This window comes from Dermacentor silvarum, chromosome 1 (assembly GCF_013339745.2).
Source record: "Dermacentor silvarum isolate Dsil-2018 chromosome 1, BIME_Dsil_1.4, whole genome shotgun sequence".
Classification (NCBI taxonomy): domain Eukaryota; kingdom Metazoa; phylum Arthropoda; class Arachnida; order Ixodida; family Ixodidae; genus Dermacentor; species Dermacentor silvarum.
The window spans coordinates 47,900,431-47,918,285 of NC_051154.1; the positions used below are offsets into that span (position 1 = coordinate 47,900,431).

The window sequence follows — 17,855 nt, forward strand, 5'->3', positions numbered from 1 at the left end:
ATAGCAATTACATTATCAACGTTAAAACTAGACTAGTAAGCCGCTATAATAAAACAGTGCGTATTTGGGTCATGTTAACTTGGAAAATATAGTAATTCCCACTAGCTGTCCTCGCCAGCCTGTGCCTTATTTTACCGCATCAAATGACCCGTAAACTAGAAGGCATTTGACCCTCTGCCAGTCGTCACACTGATCACACATGCTATGAAGCAATACGCTCAGAATTGGGAGTGACTCTGTAAAAAAAAAAAAAAAAAAAAAAAAACACCGAAGTGCACCCTTGCTCTTTGCAAACCTGTGCCCTTTGCTATCGAGAGGCTGGCTTTTCCGCACAGTAAAGACGGTTAGTGGCTCAGTGCGCTTTACAGGCAAAGTTGCGCTAGCAGCTCAAAATCATATTCGCTTTCATTCGAACATTCGACCATCTGCATTATCTATTTTTCGAATCGAATACGTATATTAAAAATATAATATTCGAAAATATTCGAACTTTTCAAATATTCGCACAGCCCTAGCGAAAACAGAGCGCGCGGAGCAATCAGCACTCTCTGTCGGCATCGCAGATGGCTTTCGAGATACGCTCCGCGCGGCCGCGCCAGAGTACGTTTGATCGATCCGTGCCGCCACCGGAGTCCTTTGATCACGGTTCACAATGGTTCGACACGGATGGACAAGGCACTAAAGAGCGATAACATTTTATGATGATCGGAACGTCATCAGCGCACCTGCATGGCGCCGCCACCTGCAGTACTTTGCTTGCGTTATCAATGCACCTTGCACCGCCGTCCGCACCCGTTCGTGTCGCAACAGCGCTGTCGTTTGTACTGGCCAGATCAAGTGTCATAACACAGATAATGACACTGGGCTGCGTGGAGATGGGCAAGTAACGCAGTGCTTATGCATACTTAGACAACTCCCAGAGGAGTTTCTGCGTGAAATTTTTAATACGAATAGCATTCTTGGCATTGTCAGACGTTTCTTTCCGCCTATCTAACCTAACCAAAAAAAAAAAAAAATATGGGCCAATTCCGAAGATAGTGTTTTAAAAATGTGAGCTGATCTCTGTTTTCTTAAATACTTATGCCTAAGATACCAGCTCCGCAGCTCAATCGTTTTCAATATACTGCCTATTCTAAACCGACGTCAGAAGGTGATTCGTCACATCACAGCACAGGTGAATTGCGGCGGCTCACGAAATAGGGGATATATACTCTTGCTACCCTTCAAGAGCAGCCAACACGTATGTGTGCCGTATCCGCTCTTCACACAGCGTTAGTCGAACCGAGCACGGAGCTTACGTCAATTGAGATTTCGTGGCGGCAGAAGATACCTGCAGAGCCCGCTGCCAGCGTTATCCGGGGTAAAAAAATACTACGCGAAAGACGATGAAATTAAAAATGTATGATGCAGTCTGCGTGACAACGCTTGGATTGATGCCTATCAAAACTAAATGTCCGAGTCCGCTCAAATACCCTGTTTTTGATTACGGATGGATTGGTAGCGATCCAATAATTTATGTCGGTCCATGCAAGGCACAACACTGGCATGGAGGAAGAAGAAAACTAGGAGGGAGCATTATGTTCTAATGCTGACGAAATTACCAAAAGAAAAAAAAAAAAAATCACCGACGATTACGATAATCCGTAATGCGAATTTTGAGGTCATCTGTTTAAGTGTTTTGAATTCGCGATGTATCGTGGCAAATAATTTGATTCTGAACGACAGGCAGGGCTTAAAGTCTCCCTTCAGTGGAGGGGGGGCCCTCATAGGGCGGCAACCAGTATAGCGCGCACGCACTCACACACGCTCACATATATGCTAAAAAAGCCAATTTCAAACAGTGTAGTGAAACCAAATTTGTCAAGAAATTAAGAACTTTTTATGGGTGTTCTGCAAATAAATATATTATTCTAAATGTACTTCGCGCATTTATTTAAGGTGCCGATTCAATCAAGCACAGAAAAAATTGGCATTTTGGAAACGTTCTTAAGTCTAGCTCCAACAAAGAACATTAGCTCACTAGCGTCATTGACAACCTCAGGCACTACAACAATATATTTCACACACTTAGCTACCCACAAAAGTGGACAGAATGCATGTGCCTTTATTTGGCAACACAGCGCTCATAATGCACAACTTAACTAATTAAAATTGGCCGGTAACCTAAAAAAGCCAAAGTGAAAGCCAAAGTGAACATTCACGAATTCACAAGCAGGTAGCTTCACGATCAGGTGGCCCATGAAACAGTAAGCTGTGCCATAAATCAAACAAGTGTGGTAACCGTCATGTGCAGTGCCTCGCGGAAATGCTGGCAGCAGTACAATACCCGCTTTTCTGTTTTGTGCTCATGCCACATCAACCGATTAATTGCGATCAAATCAATAATTGAAAAATTGGAGAGATAGAATTGCCCCGCACAAGGCACTACTGGTAATAAAATAGCCTTCAGCGCTTGTCGAATGGGTGCCGCAGTACTACAGTTGACCTGCTGGGGGGGGGCGGGGGGTGGCGAGCCCCTTTTTAAAAAATAGAAGGAAGTGTTTGTGCATACCGGGCCTCCGAAAGGGTGCAAGAACTTGTTCGCGGTGTTGCTACACTGCTACAGGTGGAGCTGCTACAGAAGGTACGGACTGTTTTCGACCTTCATAGGCAACTCTTTTCGACTCATATTGCAGTATATCACATAACTACTTTCATTCCACTCCTTGTTGGCCAGTCCTTCTTGACTTCTTCACAAATTTCTTTGTTAACCTCCAAGTTCCTGCCCCATGTGATAGTACTGGGAGAATGCGACGATTGTACACTTTTTTTCCAAGCCATGTGCCGTGTATAATACTTGTGCAAAACTCCGACGCTGCAGTAAATTGCACACAAATCAAAGTGCACATCACATTAATGGTTTATGCACTAGGATGGCTAAAAGACACACCAATACAACTGCTCAATGAGCCCCCAACAAACATTTATTATCTTTATCTTACAAAGTGACAGTGTGCCCAGCAAGCACAAAACCACATTCAGAGGAGAGAGAACAGTGTGTTTCTGGTCAGAGAACCACAATTACAAGCCTCTCAAATTATTCACCAAGCTACAAAGGTAGCCAACATAGCCATCAGGCCACATGTACAAAATAGACACACAGTCTGAAATGATGTGAACATGATCAGCCAAGTGTCAAGTCAGGTTCCTAAACAGTGACTGGCCGTTCTGTGAAAGTTCAGAGCCAGAGCAAGCTATGCTCGTATAATTACCTCCTCAGAACCTTAGCCAGGGCAGTTTTAATTTGTAACAGCTGAGACTAGGGTGATCACCTCCAGACCACTTGAGACAGTGCAATTCCTTTCTTTATATTATTTCAAATTAGCACAAGTTGGCATTAAAAAAAAACTCAGTTGAACTAGCAGTTTCCCCATTCATCTGTACATTACACAAAGCAATGGAGAAAATGACACAGTAGATCTCCAATTGTAGCAGCAAAGCAACTACTGAGCAACAGGAATCACCTTCCAGAGTTCACTTCACAACTGTTTTACAGGTTACCAGTACGTTTGGCAGATAAAAAATTCTGCAGTAGCAACTAGCTTTGTTTATGCTTGCCAGCACAAGGCCAATGTGACCCTGATTAAATGTGAAAATTGAAGAAAATTATATGTTGCTGGAAATTTGAACTATACCCATTTAAAAAATAGGAGGGAGGGGCGTGGGCGAAGTGATAGAAAGCACTGCTTATAACCGTACTGTTCACACTAAAAAACAGTCTCAGTGTGTGAGCAAAATGAACAATTTCCGCAAGCCAAGAAAACATCCTGTGCCAATGGTTTCAAGAGGAGGTGCACTTTCAAGACAGAGCCATCCAAGACAAGCCTATGCTGCAGGATGAAATGTTACCAAGCTCCTATGATGCACTGTTACAGACCTTTAGGATCAGACAGAACAAAGCACAAAACTGATATGTTATTCTGTTACCGCAAATAGGTGGTGATGCTTTCCTGCAAAGAAATACTGAATGGAAGCAAGGCAGCTCTAGTAGGCTAAATGACCTCTGCCCTATGCATGTGTGCACCTGATCTTTTATCACAAGTAAAAAAAAAATAAAAAAAAAAATAAAAAAAAAAAGAGAAACTACTGAGGATGGATAGCCACAAATAAGAGCTCATCAATCAAAATTCCAGTGTTACTAAACAGCCCAGCATCAAATCAAAACATTCATTAGTACTTTGTGCGTGCAAACTGCAAAAGCGCACTACTTGGTACTTTACCACTGCATCACATTCAGTAATTTCATTAAGCTGACTGTGTGTCAGAATGTTAAAAAGGTGCCGTAAAGAGCACTGCAACAAATCACGTATGCTAAGCCGCCATTTAACGTCACCTAAATTAGCGTACCAGTAATATTAAACTCGACACTCTGTACAAAAACAAGTACAACCTTTCACGCTTCTTCGTTCTTTTACGATGCTTTGCCGAGTCTCGAGTTTTTACATGCGTGCATGTGATGACAGGTTTGCTAACAACAAAGGGAGAAAAATAGGTAAAATGGTGTGACTGACATTCACATCAGTGACCTGAAAAAACTCACGAACGCAATATGGTTCCTGCATTAAAGTATAAAAACCAAACACCATAAGAAACAAAAGTGCCAAATTCTGCACTCCAAGCAATAGCCACATTTCTCAATAATTATGCAACAAATATTGCACAACATAGACACAAGTGGCCAATTAAACAACTTCAAAACAGATGTGCTCTACAAAACTCTGTAAAAATGAGCATGAGCCAATGGAATCACGGAATGAAGCAGGGACATGAATTCCACGTGTACGTTGCCAAAATCACACCACTTCCATCACAGCACCTGTTGGCAGTAGTAAACATAGAAAATAACTGAAAACAAACTCTAAAACATAACTTTCGATTTCTTTTTCCAAACCATTTTGTGTTCAGTGCGACAGGTCTGTAACTAAATCTTTTAAGAGAGGAAAAAATTATACAAAGTACAAAGAAATGATTACTGCCTTAAACGCAGCAATTTCCACCTTCTTTACTTTTCATGGCCCTAGAAAAATGCAGTGACCACTAGTCGGACTGTACAGTTTCTCTCTGATAGCTCTACTACAGTTCATCCTTCAGTATAGTGTATCGTTGCCGAGATGGAGCCAAGTTCTTGAATGTTGACTCGGGTGGATCAGTAGCCTGCAAAACAAATGTTACTTTGTTAGACAGTGCAGAGCAAAATCTCACACAATTTGTGTACGCATGTTTCCTAGCACACTTTTCGGGAGTTTACATCTTGACTACAGAGATTTATAAGTGCAAATGCACACAACACGCACACACACAAAAGAAAACTCATTTACGGAACTGTGTATGTCTCCTAGTGTCCTTTTATTTTCTCCTGCGGGTAAAACTTCGCAAATGCTAGTACAGTGGACTCACGCTAATTTGACCATGATGGGACCGAAGAAAGTGGACGAATAATCCGGCGGGTCGAATTAAACAAAAGACAGAAAGAACACCGACACGCGCTGTTTCATTTGGCAGTATTTGACTTCAAAGTTAGCTTCGCCACAATACAACTGTGTTATGCAGTGAAGCATACCAAGCGGGAAAATGTCACTGAAAATGTGTTAATTTACACACGCGCATGCGCAGTCTCCTGTCACAGTACAAGCACCGAGATGCCTAATAAGTTTACTTGAAGGTCTTCAGTTTTATATGGATTACTGTTGGCCCTAAACATCCCCTCGACTTTCGCAGTTTTTCATCTTACTGCCTTCCTATTCGCTAGCTTTCTCAAAATACAGATGATTTTTCTCCGCTTCTCGGTAAACGGTGCGTGCGCACATATAATTAAGCAACACATACTAGGTCCAGAAATGTATCGTCACGTATTGACACGTATCGTCGCAGAAATGTCAGACACAGCTCTGAATGGCTGCCAGTATGCTTATTTAGCGTCTAGGTGTTCATAATGTGACCGGAGACAGCGTGCGCGCGTGTATAATTTGGGAGCGCGTACTATGCCCCGTTACAGCGAGTCCTTTCCTTTTTATGGCATGCTTCATCACATACCACAGCAGTATTGCGGCGAAGCTGACTAGTGACGTTCGAATTATTCGACGAAGGCCAATTTCGAGATCGAAAATAACGGAAGTTTGTGCCCACACAAATTTATGGCCGCCTGCTGGGACCTTTGGCTAGGATCGAATTAACGGGTTTACTGTACTATTTTACTGTCGCCAGTGCGTATCACCTTTTTGCACTTTTGTTTTGCTTGCCCTGCGAAAAGGAGTAGCCGGTGTCAATAATGGTGCCAACATCTCCTTTCAGTTCAATTAAAAACAAAAACACGTACATGGCCGTACCTGACAAAAAACTGGATTTGAATAAAAGCAGCATCTTATGATAATTATGGCTTTTAGATAGCTGCGCTGCATGAACTGGGTCAATCAGAATGTGCCAGGTAACGCTTATTTGATAAAAAGATATCACAAAGGTTTCATGAGGTAGCCAAAGGTTCCAGGGTGGTAAATTTTTCCAATTTCTCTCATGATGCTAACTTCTAACATTCCGACCTTCTCAAATAAGGCTTAACAGCCGAGAAAAGCATCGTGAATGTGGTAAAAATAAATCCATGCAATCAACAGATACAGTGATGATCACATCTGATGCATAACCCAAATCTGTGATGTCACTCAAAATGTCTTACAGCCTTCCTTTTTTTTTTCTGTTCTTAACCTCCACCTTTCATGACTGACATCACAGGCTAAAAATAGTTGCTAGGGGCCACATCTTAACATCATGAACCGGTGAAGCCAAAATGCACAGAGCAAGAGAAGGCCAAAAAATAACAGTAACACAAGCAAGCACCACCTAGTAGAACTATAAAGAGAGCAAGCCAAGTGAGTTAAGACAGTTGTGCGCTTAGACCTGGAGACAACCAGTTTGGCTATATGAAAAACATAAAATGAAAGGATGCAGCAGAATGAGCCACTGGCTTGTGCATCCTTCACATACCAACAGGGTCTTCTAGTAGACTAGGAATGATGTAATAAAAAAATGAAAAGTCTCACAGGCACTGGTCGATAACTCTGCTTGCACAAAACATTTTCAATAAATTACTACCAGAAATTTCTACAGTGGTGCTCTTTACTACCCAAGGTATTTAGATTGAAGTTGTTTCTGGGGAATTTTCATTAAAATCAAAAGCATTAGGCTTCCCTGCACTAAAGCAACTACAGTCAAAACTCGAGGCAACGAAATTTTCGCCGCAGCAAAATTTTAAATCCCCAACGAACATCCATAGGAGTCAACGCATTTCATATCTCATGACGAAACTTTTTTTGACGGCAATCCTGTGTTATTGAAATTCTCTGAAATGGTAGCCTGCATATTATCTACTCGCGTAACGCTAACAGTGTTCAAAAGCTGCTCAAATGCTTTGCTTGTGCCCTTAAATTGCGTAATCTACCACCCCAGTGCACCTGCATAGCTGCCGGCCGCCATTTTTGTTTACAAAAAAAGTTCACGGACTATTACAATACCCCTTAATGCAAAATTTAAGCGCAGCTCTCTACCATGTTTTCATTTCGTGATATGACTGGCGCTGACAATCTGTCTCGTGCGGCACATCACAAACGGAGCAAAGTGTGGCGCAACTGCCTCGCTAATCTGGAGATCGCGAGAGGCAGCGCATGGGTGACGCATGGGCACGATTCACAGCAGCTACCGCAGATCGACCATCGCTTATGCAGCACTTTGTTTCCATATGTCTGATGCACGCTACTCTGGCGCCATCTCAAAGTCATCGTCGCCGCAGAGCCCATCTTGCACGGCACTACGCTTTTCTTATGCTTTCGCCATACCCTCCTCTTCTGTTTTCCGCCCCCCTCATGGTTCTGCTGCACCCCCCTCCTGCGCTCCACATTCGCTCTTTCATCCTTCGCTGTGCTCGTTTGCTCGGTTACGAGGGATAACGATGACGACGCTCGCCGCAGGAACAGGCGCCTAAGAGCTGCGCTCTAAAAACAGCAGTGGAGCAGGTGCACCAGGCAACAGTTATGAAGACAATGATTGTGGTTTATCCTTTGTAACGAGTGAGTACAGCGCATCGTCCTGAGCTGAAATGTAATATAAATCAAAACAAAAACAAAAAGAAGACAAAATAAAGCCAAGGCGATCTTGCAGTGGGTACATTTACATTTATATCTTGTGTAGCATCACGGCAAGGGCTAACACAGATCGGAACGCCGGCGTAGCATGCTGATACGGAATCGCTGTAAGGGCCCATTCACACTTGCGACTAGGAGAGGTCGCGCGACCAAGTTAGTCGCAAGTAGTCGCAAATGGTTGCTTTTCTCGAAATGCGACTGTTTCGGGCCAGTCGCTCACTGCTCGATTTTTCAGTCGCGCGACCGCAGTCGCACAACAGCTGAACCAATCAGATGCGAAGGAACAGGGCGTCTGTATACGCTGACGCTTATTTTACGCGGCGATGACATTTCAAGCAGACGTGAATGGCATATCGCGAGACATTTCGGTTTAGCGACTCGCCGGTCGCATTTGTGAGTGTGAACATCCTTCGTCTTGAGTAGCTTTCTGGTCGCCAGTCGCAATTGGTCGCGCGACCTCGCCTAGTCGCAAGTGTTAATGGGCCTTACAATTCCGATGACACTTTATGCTTTGTGTACCGCGCACATGATCGCGTGCGTGAAATGGGGTTCGGTGTGTGCAATTGGTGCAAAGGTGCATCAGCTGTGTGTGTGTGTGGCGATTGGACCGTCTGCTTTGCCAGCCTGCCCAGATCCCGCTTCCAGCCAAAAAGCGGACATTTTTGACGCTACAAGCTATTCTCAGATAAGTATTGCCCAGGGTAAAAAGGCAGGAAGAAGATGGAGATCATGACGATGATTGTGGTTTATCCTTTGTAATGGGTGAGTACAGCGCATTGTCCTGAGCCGAAATGTAACTACAGTAAAAGCTCGATGATACGATCACGGCTAATATGAATGTCCGGATGATACGAATTTTTCTGTGGTTCCGGCCGAGCCCCATTACTTTGCAACGTGCTAGAGAACGGTTGTTATGAATAGATTTTCAGCCTGCGTCGGTTCATACGAATAAACGCCACCCCACCGACGGCCGCGAAAGAGAACAGCGCGCAGTCACGCGCTTTCTCTCCTTCTCTTTTGGTGCAGAGGCGCGGCGCCGGACAGCGCGGACTCCGCGACTGGGCGCAAAGAGTTTGAAGCGGTGGCGCTTCAAGAAATAAATGCTTTTTACGTACATGTGCCTGAGTGAGTTCACCTCTGACTCTTTAATTTAGCTACAGTCGAATCTCGTTAATTCGAACACGCTTATTTCGAACATACCGCGTACCGACAATGCTCTTAGCAGCGCGCCAAATAACGCGGCGGCGCCTCCGACCGGCATTGCTCCGACACCGCCATAGAGCAAAAGCTCAGGAGAGACCCCTCAATGCCGCGCGCGGCGAAGGAACGGGGGGGAAAAAAAAAGAACCCGCGGCGGAAATTTCCCCCTCTCTCAAATTGCAAGGTGGCCGTTTCTGCATCGCGCCGGAACAAGCGTGTACGTGCGGACTAGAGTGTTCTAGACAACCGTATTCTAGCACACACTAGTGCCGACGACTCACCCACGCGGATAAATTGGCAGTGAACCCTGCTCCTCTATTTTCTAGTCACATGTTGACCTAGCACGCTGCGGCAGCAGCGCAGAGGGGAGCAGCGGCGGAGGCACAGTCGGGCCAACGAAACTGCCACGCCCGCAAACGCTCGCTTCCCGATAACGGCAGAAAACGAAACTTCAGGGGGCGGCTAAAATAAGCTGGCGCCAGCACGGCGGCGGGCGCGCACGGAGTCGAAGGTGAGAGAGCTACGAGGGAGTTGAGAGGGAGGGCGAGGGGAGCCACCGAAGCGGCGGAGTTGACGCGGCCAAATCCGCTTCCCTGCCGCCCTCCTCCCTCACCTTCGACGGTCTCCGCGCGCACCCGTGTGCCGGCGCCGCCCGCTCGCTCCCTGAAGCTTCGTTTTCTGTCGTTATCGGGAAGCGACCGTTAGCCGGCATGGGCAGTTTCGTGGCCCGCGCTTGCTATGCGCTTGCGCACCGCGATATTTCACGACTCGCACCGTTCGTGCATCGTGCTATGGGGCACGAATACTTCAAAAATACGTCCTTTTAATTCGAACAAATTTTCGGACCCCTTCGAGTTCGAATTATCGAGATTCGACAGTAGTTTTAGTGGTGTTTCGATGATACGAATTTCGGCTAATACGAATATTTTTCGTGACCTCGTGAGATTCGTATCATCGAGCTTTTACTGTAATTTGGAATTGCGTGCAGCTTGTCTATAATTTTTAAAAAGCAAAGCTTCTACTCTCGGCGCGCTCGGACATGGTGATAGCTACGACGTTCCTAGACGTCGACAAGGCAGTGTTTGCTTGGTATTGTGAACAGCATGCCAACAAAGTGCCACTGTCTGACAGAGTACTTCAACAGACGACACTGGACTTATAGTCAACGGATATTCAAAGCTGAGCAATATCGGTGTTTACACATATCAACACTGCTATCTCGCGATAAAATCACAATCATGTCCTTGAACCTTAATTCAACAGATAAATAAAGGCCCTCTACCTTGAACAAATTGGCAAGAGCTGCAGGAAAAACCCACTAATTCATACTTCAGGAGACAAGCATAAAACAAATTATTGAATATATTCAAGACAACCCACTCAGAAAATGCTGAGCTCTGATCTACAAATAGCAACATGCCAGCGCATGGCAAACAGTATCCTTCATGCCATCTTCTGGTAACCATCAGAGCTATGGGGGACGATATGAATGCATGCTGCAAAAATTGTCCTCATTGTTGAACAACGTCCATCTTACAAAGGATGTGAAGAGTGGCATATGTATGCAATGAATTGAACCTGAAGTGTGGGATCAAACCAATGCTACTAACAGCATGGATAGCTTGCAAGTTCTGAGTCATCCAACAGCGTAGATGCCCTAGCATTGAGCCGCCACAAGCAAAAGCTGCTATTTCTGCCTTTTAGAAACCCCATTTCATGTGCTGCAATGCTGTGATGTGAAATGCTCAACATTTGATTGCTTTGGATTGTGTTGGCAATGTTGTAATTGGGCAAAATCACATTGTAGCTGATCACAATACTGGTGCATTAGCACACCTAATGCACGCACTCGTCTGCCGAAAAACCACAACATGGCATGCGCAGCGAGCATCCTAGTGCCAAATTAACCAATTGCCATCAAAGTGGTGTTGAACTATTACAGTAGAATCTCATTATTTCGTACTCAAAGGGGACCGGAAATTTATTTGAATAAAACGGAGTTCAAACTAAGGGTAGCCCCTTTAAATATAGCGATCGATTGTGCGGTACAGTGTGCAAAACCAAAACAGTCACGGGGCTCACACTGAAGAAGTATTATCTTGCCTTCATCAGCGCGCCACGACATGCGCCAGAAGAAGCCTAGGTTTTGCATGAAGTTCAAGCGCGATAAGATCACGTACCATTTGCTGTGGGTGTGAGGAACATTGTTTGAGGGTGAGCCGAGAGGGATGGTGGCTTGATGCGCTCAGTACTCCCGTGTGCCCAATGTTGGAGATGATGTGATCGAATGTGCACCATGCATCTTCCTAACATTAAGGCACCTAGCGATGCAACGAACCTTCACCCTTGGCCCAGGTTTGTCCGAAAAGCAGTGCATGGGAGTGAGATTTAGTTACAAATAATCGTTGCATGGTTCTTGGAGTTCGAAGTTTTTTTTTACTCAAATTCATAGGACGTTGCCAGGACTAATAGAGCAGCTCGAATGATCCGTCAATTCAATAGAAGAAATTTCACATTATCGAGATTTCACTGCTTCTTACACCATAAATAGCTAGATTTGACTAAATGATTAAAATATGAATGAACAGCGAAAAAAAATCAGACAGAGGCTCAATCAGCAATGGCGTCATGTGCTGTAGGCCAAAAGTAAACAAAACGCATGCCTTATTCTTTCTTACCATGTTGAAATTCAGTGCCGTCATTTTTTTGGTTTCACAGAAAATGTAACTACGCCATATCTATGTCCGAAACGCTTAAAAAAAAATGCTAGAAGAAACAAGTCACGACACCACTCCCTTCAAGTAGCACGCTGATCACACTCGGCCTGAGCTCTTTTCAGTACATCCTCTCGCGGTGCACAATCTCTACCCTAGATGGCCCCTCCAATCCGTGCAGGTTAGAGTTGTACAGTGCAACTGCGCTAAATCGGAAAATTTGGACTCGTCCTCTGGTTCTAGCAAGCGTATGCATTATTTAATGCAACCAAACTCTCGTTAATTTGGACGTATTTGGCTGCACATCGGTTAATTCACATAACTCTAAGAGCTTGGCAAGCACCGCAAACGTGTGACGAAAAGGAGCAAAAACAGCACTAGCGTCCAACCGAAACGCAGCAACGGAGTCCACATTGCCATAGTCATCAGCGGAAATCATACATGAATGACTGCAACGCTGGAACGCTTTGTCTCTATTTGTGCCTTTCAAAGCCTTTGTTCTTGCGCATAACAGCGCATCGGCAGCGTGCCTTTAACTGCGTAGTCACTATCCATGATCGCGTCTGTAGCGACCATTGTTTTGTCCGCAGCGGTTGCAGCAAACAGTAGTTTCGTTTTGACTCAGTGCGCGTGTCAGCCGCGCGCCTTCAAAACTGCATAGTCTGTTTATAATTTGTTCAGCCATACTTTATTTTAGTGATTACTGTACTGCTGCCAAAAATACAAGATCTGAGATGGTGTGAGTTATAATGAAGCAACATTTTTTCGTACTTGGCTCTAAATACTGCAAGCCAGCTGCAAAAAGCTGGAACGCCCACAAAAATGGCTTTAAATGCATTCTGCATATTTTTGTCAATAGATGCAAAAGGAAGGTGTTTTAGTCACTGGTGCCATCAGTTTGTATTTGCTTTTTGTATCTTAGCGTAGCTCAGATTTGCGATTCTGTTGCACAGCTCTAACAGCGTAATTTTGGTGGACTTTTGTTCATTGCTTTAATAACACATTAATATACAAAGTATTGTTCGGATACGACTTCCTTAATCGAGGTTCGACTGTAGTTGATAAATAATACCAGTGCATTGCTTACGATCAACTTAGATTATGTCATCAAGAGCATGCAAAGTACAAATAAGTTTTTCTTTTCTTCGGACTGAATTTTTTAAACATGCACTCTTGAATTTTGTGGATTCTACATTCACATAAGAAACCTGGATTCAGAACTTCTGGGTGCAAAGCAAATGCACTCAAACTTATAGATGCAAATATATGAAGTATAAAATGATCATGTTACGCAGTGTCATTCCTTTTAACAGTGACTGTGGGAAACTTTCATGCTCCATGCAAGAACTTGGGCCTTTTTTGTGCTCTTTCAGTTTGAAACAGGATGAAGCAAGACGACACAGGCCACTCTAACGCATCCCAAATGCTGAAAAAATTATGAAAGAATGAGGTAAATTATGCAGGAACTACAGTAAAATCTCGTTACAACGAAATTTGCGGGACCGCCAAATTTAATTAGTTAATTTGAATTATCGTAGTACTGAAAAATCAATATTGCCATGTCAGTAATGTAACACATAGAAAATTACATACCTTTACAACAGATGCGCGTAACGTACGTAAATAATGAACGAGAACGCTGGGCACAGTTTAACTACAATTTGCTTGAAGAAGTCTGTAATCTTCTTCTACCGAGTAGACAGCAAGCGCTGCAGGACAAACGCTTCCACATCCTCGACCTTCCTCTGAACGTCATCAGGGACATCTTTGCAGCGCCTGAGGAATGATTGCGTCTTTTCTAAAAAAACTAAAACATCCGAGCTGGAAACAGCCTCTTTCTCTTCATGTGTTGATTCAGTGTCAGCATCGTCTTCGTCACTACTGCAATCTTCTTGCTCAAGCACTTTATTCACGATGTCTTCGTTAGTGAGCTCCGCGGATGTAGCCGCCGCGCTGTCGCTGTCAATGTAATCATCGAAGGTCACCGCGGTGTCGACGGAGCTTCTCGGTAAGCTCATTCCAAAGTTCTGGGTTGAGCTCCTGTGTATCCTCGCAGTCTTGTGGCGTAGGTGAAGCCTTTAAAAGGCCTGCCTTTCGCTAGCAGTTGCTGATCGTGCTTCCCTTCCCATTCCACCACGACCATGTCAGCATTTCTGCAGCTTGACGGATGTTTACCTGTATGGGCAGCTTCAGTCGAATATTGATCAGGAGGTACTGCACAAGACGCTTCCAAAATTCGGCACATTGCTCAATCGCATGTTCACGATATGCGCCGAGCAATTGTCAACGATGAGGAGAATTTTTCTGTCTTTCTTCTTCATTGTGTCGTCGAGCTGCAGCAGCCACTGAGTAAACAATTCTTGCGTCATCCACGCTTTTTTGTTGGCTCGGTAGCCGCAAGACAACGCGACAATGTTTTTAAAGCAGCGCGGCTTGACAGACTTGCCAATAACTAGCAGCTTGAGTTTTTCCGTGCCCGTGGAGTTGCAGCAGAACAGAACCGATACGCGGAGACGTGATTTCTTTCCCCCCTTGCACCTGTCACCTTCGAAGTTCATTGTTTTATCAGGCAACAACTGATAACAGAACGCCGTTTCATCACCGTTGAAAACGTCATCTGGAGACAAAAACTCGACAATCTTTGAAAGCGCTCGTTCCGCCAGGCAACCACACAACCACAAAAAAGGCATCTGCTGCCTTTTTTTCGCCACAAGCAACCTGCCATGCAATGCCATTCCTTTGCCGGAAGCGGTAAAGCCATCCGGCACTTGCATCGAAACCGGAGATGTCCAAGGCGGCCACGAACTGTAGCGCCTTCTATTGAATAATCAGGTCCGACAAGGGCACATCGTTTTGTCTGGCATCCTTAAACCATGCTAAGACGGCGTCGTCGACGTTCTGGTACGCAAGCGTTTTCTTGAGGGAGCAAGCTGTGACTCTCGATGCAATTGCATGATCTTTTCCCGATCCTTGAGCATCGTTGACATTGTTGACAGGGGAATATCACGCTCGCTGCACAGGTCGACTTGCGTTCTTCCAGCATTCAGCTGCGTTAAAATTCCACTTTTTCTTTGAGCGAAAACTGGCGTCGCTTCTTTTTAATGCGGGGACCAGGAGAACTCATTGTCAGCAAAGCAAACGCACAACACAATCACAGCACCGATAACTTCGCAGCTCCTGCCGATCGCTACCAACGTGGTGACGCTAGGCCTACGACATAGTAGGAGAGTCCAAACATGACCATACACGACGCTCACGCTGATCCCGATGCTGCTGGGGCTGTACCCATTGAAACAGGTTCCCCAGCGCATGGCTGCTGCTGCTGCTGCAGATGATGATAACAGGTGTAAGCCTCAGGGATTCGCTACCGAAACTTCAACGGAACTTCGTAATAATGAAGCATCTTGGTGATTACGGGATTAAATTACCTACGTTATTCTGAAATATTCGATAATCTGAAATTCGTAGTACTTAAATTTTTTACATTGAAAATATAGGCATTTTGGCCGGGATTTAAAAAAAATTTATAAATCTGAAAAGTTCGTTAATGTGGTGTTCGTAGTAACGAGATTTTACTGTACCTGCTTGTTACATGATTTTTAGTTTTTATGCATCACTTTATTGTGCTCCACAATCTAAGTTTATTGCTTTTTTTTTTATTCAAGCCACACAGGCTTGCAGTCGCCATGGTGCTTTTCTAACACTTAGTATATTTAAATGCAGAGCTTTCATTACAGGCAACCCTTGTCCAGCAGATTTAATCACTGCACTGCCCACATTTTGTTTTCTGTTGAATTAAACATTCTTTACAACAACTGTAGAAACAAGGAAGCATGTTATATATGCTATAAGAACTACACGAATTGGAAGAAACATGCTCATTATCTCTATGCCAAAAGTGTGCTTTGGAGCATGTGGTATAGAGGGAGAATGCCAACTTCAAGCTGCAGATGGCAGACTGACAATTATGCTAGCACATTAAATACACATGTTACTTACCGTGCACACATTTATCGAAGACACTAGAAACACGAATGATTCCTTCAGCTTTTAAAGTTTGTTTAGAAGTCCTGGTTTGTCTCACGGGAGCAAAATAGCTGGTTGATATGTTTTACGTAAGAAGGTTAAGCCAGTAACATCATCCTTAGGCTATCCTTATTTAACACAGCTCCTGATTGTCTACTCTGAAGCATACCTGAGCTTCAGTTTCGGCCCCTCCTACCGTGGGATCTGGGCCATAATGGAATTCTCGATGAAGTTTCCCAGAATACAGATCATCTACAAATGCCTTGAGCTTTCCAGGAATTCTGAAAGTGGCCAACATACACATGAAAAGTGTAAATACACTGCACTAAGTGAAAGGCTGGCACTACTACAGCCATCTACAATGCAAAAAACAAGCAAGCATACCTAGCTTTTTTAACAGCTGTGCCACAAACTTTTATGTTAACCTTTCAAAACCACATTTTCAAATTAAGGACACCATTTGCAAACCAAGAAGAGCAAGCATACTAGGTTTCCAGTAAAATGCACATGTGCAATAAACAGAGGCAGGATGCAACAAAAACATGTTTGCTGCCTGTATCAACCATACAGTCAACCAAAAAATGTTATGGAACACGAGATCTGAGAAAAAGCTGAATATCTGCGCAGCCTCACAACGCAACCTAGTATTCGTATTTACATCCTCTACCAGTATATGTGAACAACGTTGTGATGTTCGGTTTTACTGACTACCGTTACAGGCTGCTTGGAAATTGAATGTTTTCCCGAGATCCCGCGGCCCATAAACTTTTGTGGTTGACTGTACATTACCATGGCAGCTACATACCAAGGGCACATCTGTGTGATGTACATGGTTAACTTATAAGCCATATAAAAGTGGTGTGGCATGAAAGATTGTTTCATAGCATTTGGAAGTATGATAAAAAGTATCTTTTAGACGAACTATGCAAAACGAAATGAAAAGTACAGAATACATTAACACATCATAGCAGCAAAGTCATAAACGTATATCTCACCAAATGGTCAAGGTTACACTGCGCTGCTTTTGATCATACCACAGCTGCTATAAGCCCAGAAGAACCTTATCACAACAAAAATTACACGGAGCTTGAAAACTGCTGGATTGATACTATCATCACTGCATTTTGTGCAACACACATGCTGTGTCAAACATGCTGTCACACATGCTGTTCTACTTCTTTGGCTTAAAGGAGCAGACACGGAAACCTGGATGGAATCTGCATATTTTATTACTGTAGTATTTGCATGATTAACAAAGCTATTAAGAGGGAAGCTTTTGATAGAAAAGCAATGTTACAATTGCGAAACAAGCTAGTGGCACATAATGCAACTGTACCCTGGGCTTAAAGGGGTACTCTTAAACACTAAGAAAACATTCCCTTTACACAATGCTGCCATGGACATGTAAGCCAAATATTATTCTGCTGCATGCAACAAGGAGCCCAAAATCTCACATGCAAGATCGCTCTCTCCCCTCCAGCTTTCCAAACCCCCATTTCTTTTTTTTTCTGCCTTAGGCAATGTCGGTGATGTCAGTAAGTGAAGTGTGATGGTCCAGAGACGCGAGCTATTGGGTACGTGCAAGCAAACTGTTACGATATTACAGGGGGCGAGGAAGTAGTGGCTGTTAAAAGGACATTAGAGAAAAACAAACCACTTTAGACATATAAATTTGTATCCTTTCAAAACCATATTATCATTAATTTCGCGGCAATACTACGTGATTATTAGAAGAAAAAAATTA

General features: G+C 43.9%; 1 pseudogene; it reads right to left on the reverse strand.

Annotated features, from left to right (window-relative positions):
• Nucleotides 1-2,941: 2,941 nt before the first annotated feature.
• The window catches only part of LOC119462327 (endoplasmic reticulum resident protein 44-like), a 47,054-nt pseudogene continuing 32,140 nt past the window's right edge, over nt 2,942-17,855 (reverse strand).